The sequence below is a fragment of the Ictidomys tridecemlineatus genome, chromosome 1 (assembly GCF_052094955.1).
Source record: "Ictidomys tridecemlineatus isolate mIctTri1 chromosome 1, mIctTri1.hap1, whole genome shotgun sequence".
NCBI lineage: Eukaryota > Metazoa > Chordata > Mammalia > Rodentia > Sciuridae > Ictidomys > Ictidomys tridecemlineatus.
This window is the reverse complement of record NC_135477.1, coordinates 154,928,253-154,940,786: the sequence shown is the minus strand read 5'-3', so window position 1 is coordinate 154,940,786 and position 12,534 is coordinate 154,928,253. Positions and strand designations below refer to the sequence as shown.

At 38.6% G+C, this 12,534-nt stretch overlaps 1 pseudogene; it reads right to left on the bottom strand.

Moving 5' to 3' along the window:
• Nucleotides 1-7,771: 7,771 nt before the first annotated feature.
• Nucleotides 7,772-8,707, bottom strand: LOC101975588 (olfactory receptor 2Y1B-like; annotated as a pseudogene).
• Between the last annotated feature and the right edge of the window lie 3,827 nt (nt 8,708-12,534).

Below are 12,534 nucleotides of genomic sequence, written 5' to 3'. Positions count from 1 at the left end.
GTTGCATGAGGTCATTCATAGAGAATGGGACATGTACCTGGATAATGCCCTCAGGTCCAGCAACTTCTCTTAAAGGGGCCATGGTTTGTGGGACTAGGGGCAGGACCTAGTTTGGGGGGAACTAAAGGTGTCGGCCGAGTCAGGGGGAGCACCTGAAGGGCTAGACGGAGCAGATGGGGGAGGTCGGAAGGGAGGGGGTTCATCTGCCACATAGGGCAGGGTGAGAAGGAAGAAGACAAAAAGCCTCAATATAGGGGAATTCCTTCCACTTTTTCAAGTGCTTGCAGAAGTTAAACAGATCTCTGAGAATTGCGGGATCTAGGGATCCTCCTGGGGGCCATTGACTTGATTGTCTTTGATAATAAGGCCAATCTTGTGTGCAGAATTTAATAAGGGGGAGACTGCAGGGAGGGAAGAAGATGCCCCCATAGGTCAGGAGAGGGACAAGGGTGGTTAAGAGAGAGAGAGAGAGAGAGAGAGAGAGAGAGAGAAGTGCCTATTCTTCCACTCCTAAGGACCTCCCGCTCATGAACCAGGTTCCAGAGAGTCCACCATGACCGTGAAGGTCATAGTGGGGTGCATTCTCTCCTCCAGATTGGGTGTAAGAGGTTTGCTGGACAATCATGGTCAAAGCCCCTGCATAGTCCGTCTGAAGTTGGATACCCAATAAGGGAACTCACCTACTGAAGAGCCATTGTTGTGTGAGTAGCAGCGCTCGAAAGAGTGGATGAAGATGGAAAGCCTTGAGAGAGGGGGCCATGGAGCAGCGAGGCATTTCCCCTCCTGAGTTTCAGCACCAATGAAAGAACGATCAAGGCTTGCCATCAGAGAAAATGTCCGTTTATTGAGAAGCAGCTGTGCATATTTATAGAGCGAGGGGCAGTTTGACAGTTATGACAGTTTAGTGGTTGAACGGTTTGACAATTGGCTCAGATGCTTTCTGATTGGTGGGTAAGGATCATGTGAGCCAGCAGGGCTAGTCTGATTGGTGGGTAAGGATCATGTGAGCCAGCAAGGCTCATCATTGGACAGCAAGATCATGTGAGCCAGCAGGGCTCATCATTGGACAGCTCTTCTTGGGGGATGAGGAAGTTAGTCTTTGGAGCTAGGGTGACTCCCAACACACATCATAACTAACATACTTATTATACAGGACAAAATAAAATTTTATAAGCAACAAAAGAAAAACAGCAAGTCAAATTTAGAATTAATTCAACTTAAATTTGTACTGATTTCTTAGTCCAGACAGTACAAGCTGAGAGAGTTTGGAATAATGTACACCAAGCCACAAAAGACAATGGGTGCCAACTCATATTATTTACCAAGAAAACTTTCCTTTAGAATTGAAGATAAGTAGAAGTTAAAAGAATTTATAACCACCAAGGAAGACAGCAGTATTGAACATACTCAGTGAAATTTTTCATTCAGAAGAAATGAAAAATAAATATGAGAGCCAGTGTATTAGTGAATCTCTTTAGAAGAACCAAAGGAGAGTAATTAATTAAAGGAGAAACATTCTTAATTAAGCATTAGCAATAAATTAAAATAGCAGGAAATTAAAACAATCTTAACAATGTAAATTGTCTAAACTCTCCAATCAAAAAAATGTAGATTGGTAGATTGGATTAGAAAACAAGATCCAAAGGTGTGATTTATAAGAGACTCATCTTACAGGAAAAGGAACTCACAGGCAGAAGGAAACAGGATGGGAAAATATATGACCTGCAAATGGACACTAAATGAAAGCAGGGTAACCACTATTATATCAGACAAACTAGACTTCAAGCAAAAATTGACCTAAGAGGCAAAGAAGGACACTGGATACCTTTTAAGGGAATCATTTAAGAATAATATAAAACAATTGTAAATATTTAAACCCTAAACATCAGTACACCTACATATATAAAACAAACCTTATTTAATATACATATGTATGTATGTATGTATGTACATATGTATATCTCAGGAATTTGATAGATCACAACACAATAATATTGGATGATTTCAATACAACTCCTCAAATAGATGGCACTAAGTAAAGACTCTTCAGAACTAAAAATACTATTAATCAAATGGACTTAACAGACATCTATAGAATGTTCCATTCATCAACAAATGAATTCACCTTCTTCTCAGTTGCACATGGAACCTTCTATAAAATACACATATTTTAATAAAATACACATAGCAAATATTAACAAATAAAAAAGAGACAAAATTTATTGTATCCTATTATAACATAATGGGATAAAATTATAAAACAATAAGATAAAACACAGAAATCATTTTTACACTTGAAAGTTAAAAATACAATTTTAAATTGTTTTTATTGGTTATTTTTAGTTATCCATAACATTAGGATTCATTTTGACATAATTATGAAAGCATGCATATAATTTGTTCTAATTCAGTCTCCAGAATTCCTCCTTAACTTCTTACCCACCTTCTCTTATTTTCTTCCCTTTACTCTACTAACCTATCTGTCATTTGCATATAGATTATTAAAATAAGTGTCTTATGGATATACGTGATGTTAAGAGTCACTGTGGTATATTCATATATGTACATAGGAAAGTTGGGTAGGTCAGATTCATTCCACTGATTCCTTACCCATCCAGGAAGGGAGAAAGGATGACCCAAGTCAACAATATTAGAGATGAGAAAGAAGATATCAACACAGACATGTATGAAACCCAAAGGATCATTAGCAACTCTTTTGAAATCTATACTACAATAAACTGGAAAATTTAGAAAATACTGACAAATTTCTAGACACATATGACCTACCAAAAATGAACAACAACCTTATAGAAAACTTGAAAAAAGCAATTAGAAACAATGAGATTGAAACCGCAATTAAAAGTTTTTCAACAAGAAAAGTTCTGGGTCAGATGGATTCTCAGTCAGGTTCTCCTAGATCTTTAAAAAATCACTAATTTTGATCTGACTCAAAATATTCCATGGAATACAAAGGGAAGGAACACAGCCAAATTTATCCTAAAAACCCGTATATACACCATATCAAAACCAAACACAAATCAAGGAAAGTAAACTTCAGACGAGTATCCCTGATGCACAGAGATGTATAAACAAAGCATATTTAAAACATATTATAAATATAGTGGATTTTACCTGAGGGAAACAAGGATATTTCAACATATGCCAATAGGTAAATGTAATTAACTACATAGATAAAGTAAAAACAGGAATCACAGGATCATCTTAATAGATGAAGAAAGTCTTTAACAAAATTTAGCAACCACTTATATAAAGAATGCTGGCAAAGATAGGGATAGAAGAAATTTACCTCAATATTAGAGAGATCATATATGACAAACCCAAACTCAATTGCATATAGGATAAAGAACAATTGAAAACATTTCTTCTAAAATTAGGAACAAGACAGGATGTGCACTCTCACCACTGAGATTAAACATAGTTCTTAAAACTAACCAGAGCAACCAGAAAAGAGAAGGAAATTAAAGGGATACAAATAGGAAAGGAAATCAAATTGTCTCTATTTGTCAATGACATGATCCTGTATCTAAAAGACCTACAAACCTCACTAGAAGTTCTCTGAAGCTGAAAAACATTGAGCAAAATATAAGGATGCAAGCTCAACATACCAAAATCAATAACTTTTTTATGCTCCAGTAATGAATCTCTTGAAAAAGAAATATGATTAGTTATCTCATTCACAATCACTTCAAAAAATACTTGGGAATAAATCTAACCAAGGTGAAAATCCTCTACAATGAAAATGATAGAAAACTGAAGAAATAAATAGAAGACCTTTAAAATGGAAAGATCTCCCATGTTCTTGGATACACAGAATTTATATTGTCAAAATGGCCATATTCCAAAAAGCAATATCCAGATTCAATGTAATATCATCAAAATTTCAATTACATTTTTCACAGAATTAGAAAGTCCTAAAACTTATTTGAGAGAAAAGAAAAAGACCCCAAATAGCCAAAACAACACTGAACAAGAAGACTGATTTGGGAGGCATCACTGTACTGGTCTCAAATTATACTACAGAACTGTGATTACAAAAATAGCATGTTGGCACCAAAACAGACTTCAAGACCAGTGGAATAGAATAAAAGACACAGAGAAAAACCCACATAATAGAGTCATCTGATACCTGACAAAGCTGTAAAAAAAATATATGTTGGGGAAAAGACAGATTTTAAACAAATGATCTTGGGTACTGGGTATCCATATGTAGAAGAATGAAACAAGATTGCTATCTTTCATCCTTCACAGAAGCCAACTTAAAGACCTAGGAATTAAAGACCTAGGAATTAGACCAGAAAATTTACACATCTACAAGAAAACATACACTCAAGATTCCAACACACTGACACAGACACTGACTTCCTTCATAACACCATAAATTCAAGAAATAAAACATAGGAATAATAAGTGGAATAACATCAAATGGAAAAAAATTAACTTCTCTGAACAGCAAAGGAGATAAGTGTGCAAATACAGCTTATAGGATGGAAGAAAATATTTTCCAGCTTCCTCTGGACTAGAATCCAAAATATCTAAAGAATTAAAAAACTTAACACACACACACACACACACACACACACTCACACACTGTAAAAAACCCAAATAATCTAATTGATAATAGGGAAAAAGCCCCAAATAGGTATTTCTCAAAAGAAGATATACAAATGGGCCAAAAATATATGAAAAATGTCTAACATCCCTAGCAATAACGAAAATGTAAATCAAAATTATATTGGTATATCATCTTGCTCTAGTTAGCATAGCAGTAATCAAGAATACAATAAGAAATGTTGGTGAGGATGTGGGGAAAAAGGCAACTTATATGTTGTTCTTGAGAATGCAAATTAGTACAATCTCTTTGAAAACCAATATGGAGATTCTTCAAATTCCTAGGAATGGAACCACTATATGACCTAGATATTCTAATCTTCAGTATTTATCCAAAAGAATTAAAATCAGTATAGTCTAAGGATATGGCCACATCAATATTTAGAGTAGCACTATATACAGTTATCAAGTTATGACATGAGCCTAGGTGCCTGTCAACAGATGAATGAACATGGTGTACATGGGTCATACATAAACAATGCTGCTTTACTCTGCCTTGAGGAAGAATAGAATTATGGCATTTGATAGTAAATGAATGGAACTGGAAAACATTATGCTAAGTAAATAAGCCAGACTCAGAAAGTCAAGTGTTGAATATTTTCTCTCAGATGTGAAAGCCAGAGTGAAACAAATGTGAAAAGGGAGGAATCCCATGAAAATAGAAGGGAGACTAATATAGTAAAATAAGGGGATAAAGAGAAAGAGAGAATCCCGGGAAAAAGTAAGGAACTGTGAAATGAAATTGAATAAATTATGCTGGATACATATATGACTATACCACAGTGAATTTCACCTTTAGGTATAAGACAAGAAATTGAAAACGAATAAATTGCTAGGTGCTATGGTGTACATCTGTAATCCCAGTGCCTTGGACGGCTGAGGCAGGAGGATCACAAGTTCAAGTCCAGCCTCAGCAATTTAGTGAGGCCTTAAGCAGTTTAGCAAAACCTGCTGTAATGGTTCATTTGCATTGTCAACTTGATTGATTGAATTAAGAGATGCCAAAGATTATGAGGCTTCTAGGTGTGTCAGTGAGGTATCTAGAATGACTGGGACATGGGGTAGTGAACTGAAGTGAAAACCTCCCTAAGCATGGGCAGCACCAATATGCTGGAGGCTTGGATGGCATAAAGGTTGGGAGAACAAGGAAGCAGCAGCAGATGCAAGCTCCATTCTTCTTGAACAGGTTCTTGATTGCTGCTGTGGACACCTGAGGATATCAGATTTTTGCTTCTTCACTCTTCCACAGGGGACTCTGCCAGTGATTCTACAGGGAGTTTCCAGAAGCCTTTGACCTCTAACTGGGGTAGCATCATTGATCCTTCTTGCTTGGCATCTTGGACTGTGCAGCTACAGGTTCCTCTAGTTGTCTAGCCTACAGATGGCCATTGTGAATTATCCAGCCAGTATAATAAATTCCCTGATTATAATCACACTTCCTGTTGATTCAGTCCTTCTACAAAAAACTGACGAATACACTAGCCTCAAAATAAAAAGGATTAAAAGTAAAAAGCCGCTGGAGTTGTGACTCAGTGGCTAAGCATCCTTGGAATTCAATCCTTGGTCCCCAAATAAAGAAAAAAAAATAGAAGGATGACCATTACAGTAGAGGAAGGGGACCAGGGAGAGGGAGTGGAGATTGAAAGAAGTACTGAGGACAGAATTTGAGTAAATTATTTAAATTACTTGGTCCCTGTGGTGTGTGTTCAAAGACAGATAACTCAGGCCTAGGATAGGGAAAAGATAATCCAGTTTCCATTGAGGTTAGGGATAGAGAGAGGGAGAAGAGGAAAAGAAAACATACCCTTTTGAACTAAGCCTTAGTGGCAGAGCAGCCTGGGCTACATATACACTATGAAGTGGAAAACTGTTACTACAGGAACTTCTCTCTTGTGTTCTGTTTTTTTGGTGGACATTATTTCTTTATGATGACACTGGTGTTAAGAATTAGGTTCCGGTTCTCTTCTGCCAGTGTTTAAGACTGAACTGTCCAGAAATGTTGAGGCAAGGGCAAAGAGTTTTATTTAAAAGACAGAACACACACACACACACACACACACACACACACACACACACACACACTCACACACATGGAATAAGGCTCTGCCACAGGGGGGTTCTAGATTTGCCCAAGGGAGTAGGGGTGTCCTTCCTTTTTCATACATTTTAGTTTTCCTTTCTTCTCATGCTCCCTCCTCCTCTTATCTTGCCTACATGACCAACAGTTGGGCCAACAGAAGCCTCCCAGCAGTACAGGCAGGAAGGGAGCAGCCCAGTGGGCATTTATTCCCACCACCATGCAGGGAGGAACAATTCCCTGGAGGTAGGTAACCTTGAGAAAAGATTGGAGGAGATGGGTATGTTCAGGAGGTATTAGCATTTTATTTCCTCTAGAATCAGTCCCCAAGTTCCTCACCCATTCATTAGTTACCTACACTGACTGTCCTTTTGCCCCTGGCCTAAACAGATGTCATGACTAACACACATGGTGCAAGTAATAAGACTTTTATTCTTTTCTTTTTTCAATGTCACGTTACATATTTTGCCTTTTTCCTTGAGTAGGAAAATGACATTCACCTTGAGACCCTATCTGCTCAGAATAGGGCATCTGAGCAGGACTGCTTATTTGCTAATAACTGTTATGACCAGAAGGCTAGAGGAATAACTATTGTTTGAGACAGTAGAAATAGATCTGAGTTGTGTGGGAAGGTCGTCAGGGTCCCAATTTATTAAAAAAACTACAAGTGAACATATGCCTTTCCCATTTAGGCACACTGAGAGTTAATGACAATACTGGAACTCAGTCTCTTTGGAAAAGGGTTACCACATTTAGTTAGTCTTCCCTGGCTCTCAGACATGTATAGACTCCATCCCTATTCTCCACATATGGCAAAATGTACTCTCTTGTCAAGTTCATTCTTTTTGAATATTGTGACACAAAAAAAGACTTACTCCCTCCTAAAAAATAATCATAAAAACACTGAATTAGAAATTCCCACTTGCAACTTCCCAGAAGGAATTTATTGGTATTCTGAGGATCCAAGAAGGCTGTTTTCTAGTGGCCAATTCCCTACAAAGAAAAGGCTAGTTTCTAGGAAATGCAAGTTACCATGGAAAATGTAATTTGTTTCCCCTCCTACCTTCAATCTCTGCTTCTCCCTAGTACCTTCAAGAAAGCCCCCTTCACGTCCTTGTTCCTTAGGGTATAGATCAGAGGATTGAGCATAGGAGTAATGATAGTATAAAAAAGGGCAGCAAATTTTCCTTCACTCTCAGAGTAACTGCCTGTAGGTTGGAGGTATGTGTAGATGGCTGAGCCATAAAAAAGGCAAACCACCAGGAGGTGGGAGCCACATGTCCCCAAAGCCTTTCTACCCCCAGCCATTGACTTGAGCTTTAGCACTGCCTGAGCAATGTTTACATAGGAGCCTACTATCAGTGCTGCAGGAAAGACCAAGATTATGGCTCGGGCCACAAACATCTTGGCCTCTGTTCTTCTTGTATCCTCACAAGCCAACTTCAGTAGTACAGACATCTCACAAAAGAAGTGATTCAACTGATTTCCACAGAGAGGCATGGCCATCATGAGTCCTGTCTGAATCAGAGAGTTCACGAGGCCTCCCACCCAGGAGGCAACAGTCAGTGCCTGGCAGAAATGAGGGTGCATGATGGTTGTGTAGTGGAGTGGTCGACACACAGCAGCATAGCGGTCAAAGGCCATCACCACCAGGAGTACACACTCAGTGGAGCCCAAGGCAAGAGATATGAAGTGCTGGGCCACACACCCTCCATAGCTGATGGTCCTGTCAAGTCTGGAGAGGTTGATCAGCAGCTGGGGCACAGTGCTGGTGGTATAGCAGAGGTCCAGGAAGGAGAGGTGGCAGAGGAAGAAGTACATGGGGGTGTGCAGTCAAGGGTGCAGTCTTGAGAGAGCAATGATGCTGGTGTTGCCAAAGAGGGTCAGAGAGTAGAAAATTGAAATAAAAGCAAAAAGGGCGAGTTCCAGTTGAGGCCAGTCTGAGAAGCCTACCAAAATGAAGCCATCTTCGATACTGGCATTCTTACTTCTTATAGTCATTTCCTTGCCCAAACACCAGAAAAAGATTGATGCCTCTTCTGAAGAGATAGAATTAAAATATTATTTTCACTGTTCCCTGTTTATTCCTACATGTATTCCCTATGTATTCCTGAAGCATACATTTATTTACACTTTGCTATTTAGTTCAGTTCCATTCAGTCTTCTATTCCTACTCTTCTCTTTTGTAGTTTGGAGATTAGGAATGATGGCCCTTTTTGTGAGCCCTATTCCTACTGCCTGTTTATTCCATGATTTGAGGCAATCTATTCAATGATTTTGACATGATGCTTCCTTGTCTGAACATATACATGATGTATTGCCTCCCTCCACTGAGACAAGAATCCAATGCATTCATGTAAAAATTGCTTTTAAAAAAAAATCTAATTTGTTGCTGGGAGTATAGCTCAGTAGTAAGTACTTCCCTGGAATGCACAGACCCTTGGTTTGATCCCCAGTACCACAAATGAAATAATAATCTAAAGTATAAAAACGTAACATCAGTATTCTATGTTGTTCTCTTTGTCATTTTTTTTGGTTTAGTAGGTAAGATTTTTCAGTGTACTCATGTTCAGGTCTATGAGACTGAGATCAGAAGTTGGGCTCCTGGGGCTGGGGATGTAGCTCAGTTGGTAGAATACTTCCCTCACATACACAAGGCCCTCTATTCAGTCCCTAGCACCACAAAAAAATAAAAATTAGTTTTTGGTGCTCCTCTGCTTTCTTCTGTTCAGAGAATAACTTCAATACACCAATCCTGAAATCCTTGCTCATGATCAATGACCATCTGTTCACTTAGGACCAGAAAGAGTAGAGATGTATCCCTTTAGGGCATAAATAATTCATAACAGATACAGTCCCTATGATGAGTCATCACCTTTGGAGTATCCTCACTGCCGCAGTCTGGCTGGGCACAATTCAGGATCCACTTGTCAAAAGAAACTAACTTTATTTTTAGAATTACAATCGCTAAACAAAACAGCTCCTCAGGAAAAAACCCTCAGAGCCCAACTGCCACCACTGGCTTCCACAAGCCTCTCACCCACACAAACCTCACCACCTCCCACAATCCTCCTGTTCTTGAGGCCGATTGGCTGGGTCATGTGGGCGGAGCCAAAGAAGTCCCCCAATGAGCAGCTCCGTGGTCTGAAAGGGCAGGGAAACAGCCCAATGAACATCACCGCAGAGGAGCCAATCAGCTAGATGTTGCTGGGGCTGCTGTGAGCCAATATCAGCTGGCAGTCTGAAGGGCATGGAAACAGCCCAATGAACATCACCACAGAGGAGCCAATCAGCTAGATGTTGCTGGGGCCACTGTGAGCCAATCATCAGCTGGCAGCTGGAAGTTTGCTGGGGCCCCTTTGGCTATGGCTCTCAACATCTCCCCCTCTCTGTTTAAACAACAAGCATGTGGCTTGGGGACCGTGCCTGCCTTCGGTTGTCCAATACTACATATGGTCCTTACCCGCCTTCGGATAAGCTGACCTCAGGGCGTCAGCCTCCTGTCTTAGGTTGGTACCATTGTAATTGAATCTTACCTGTCATTGACTACCAGTCCAGTATACAACCACACCTGTGGAGAGGTCTTTGTACCAGCAGAGGGGTGAGGTTCTTTGCCTCACCTCTCTTGGCCCCCAAATTTTAGCTGAACGATCATGACAAGCAGAAGGGAGGAAGATACACCAAGCCAATTGACAGCTCTTTTTGGAAAAACTGTACCACTGATGACATCATCAGCAAAGATACCCCAACACTACCACAAGTCGCTGCACCAACAGATAGTTCACAATGCATACAAGTGAGTTCACAATGCATACAAGTGAGTTCACAATGCATACAAGTGACACATAGTCTAGGCAAGTTCTGCAAGCAATTCAGTGATGGCTATTGCAGAAGCTGTAGATTAGTTTTATCTTTGTCTTCACCAGCACTAGGATGAAGATAGGAATTTTTATAATAATGGCTAAAGAAAAAAACATTTGACATTCCAGAAGGCACTAAAAGAAAATAATTTTCTTAACAATTTACATTGTCTTCACCAGCACTGGGATGAAGATAGGAATTCTGGCAATAATGGCTAAAGAAAAAATTGTGTAACATTCCAGAAGGCACTAAAAGAAAACAATTTTCTTAACAATTTACATTATCTTGAAGAGAATTATTAAATATAATGAAAAGGAAAGGTGAAAGTAAACAAACAGATCTGTTAACCTCTTTTTTTGTTTACATATTAAAATAATTCTTAACAGTTATTTACCCAATTTAAATTAAACCATTTAAATCACGTGAATAAAAATATATATATATTTGGACCCATTTTTTCAGGAACGCTCATCATATATGATATATGGACATGTACATTCAATCATATAACACAAAACACAAGTGTGCACACATAATATAATACATACAACACATAACATAATAGTAAAGGCCTTATAACTTTTTTACGGGTGAAATCTCCATTGCAATGTTTAAAAACTCTATAGTCAAAAAAAAAATAGAACTGATCAGTATATCATTAACCTAGGTCTGTATGAGCTCAAAAAACAAAATAGAACTTCATGATATGGGAAAGGGCAATAATAAAACAGATATTGAAAAAAGCATCCTGGTTCTGTTGCAGAGGTAAGGATAGCCAAATTGGAGTTTTGGATATCAGCTGTTATGGATTTGAGCCAAATCATCTTCTTTTTGGTCTGTAGAAATCGCTTTAGTTAATCTCTCTGGAATCCAAATTGGCTACTGTTCTCCCTGTGGAAACACACAAACAGGCCCCCGACTCCAGACAATCACTGGGTCAGGACCTTGGTTAATCTTTCTGGAAACCAAATCGGCTGCTGTTCTTCCTGTGGAAACACACAAACAAACCCCCGACTCCAGATAATTACTGGGTCAGGACCTTTCCATTGTCCTGTTAGAATATCTTTCCAAAGTACCTTGGGCTTATGTACATTTTTTGGACACATATGCCTGTCTGAAGCACTAAGTCCTGATGAATCCAAATTTAAAAAGTTTAGAGTAAAAAGGGTTATTTTAAGTTGATCTTTGGGGAATATATTCCCCTTCCCGATTCCCTCTTTTTGCTTTAATAAGTACATTTTAATAGTTTGATGAGCTCTTTCAACTATGCCTTGTCCCTGTGGATTGTATGGGATTCCTGTTATATGAGTAATGCCAAATGATGAGGAAAATTGTTTAAAAGAGGTAGAAGTATAACCAGGGGCATTATCTGTTTTTAACTATTTTGGAATGCCCACAGTGGCAAAATTTTGTAAGCAATGAGCTATAACATCTTTAGTTTTTTCTCTGGCATGAAGGGAGCCCATCAAAAATCCAGAAGAAGTATCAACTGTAAAATGCAAATATTTTAATTTTCCAAATTCTGGCAAGTGTGTGACGTCCATCTGCCAAATATGGTTAGGAATCAATCCTCTAGGATTGACTCCAAGATTAACTTGTGGTAAAAAAGTCACACGATTTTGACTTTGTTTTATTATTTGTCTAGCTTGTTCCTTAGTTATTTTAAAATGCTTTTGTAAAGTATTAGCATTGACATGGAACCTTTTATGAAAATTTATACCTTCTTCTAGTGTAGAGAAAATATGTATGTCATGTTTAGTTTTATCTGCTAAATCATTGCCCAAACTAAGGGCTCCAGGCAATCCTGTATGTGCGCTGATATGTCCTATAAAGAATGGATCTTTTCTGTCCCAGATTAAACTTTGTATAATGGAAAACAAAGAGAAAACAGTAGAAGAAGGGGAAATCCTACCAGCATCTTCAAGGGATACTATAGCATTAACTATATACTGACTATCAGAAAATAA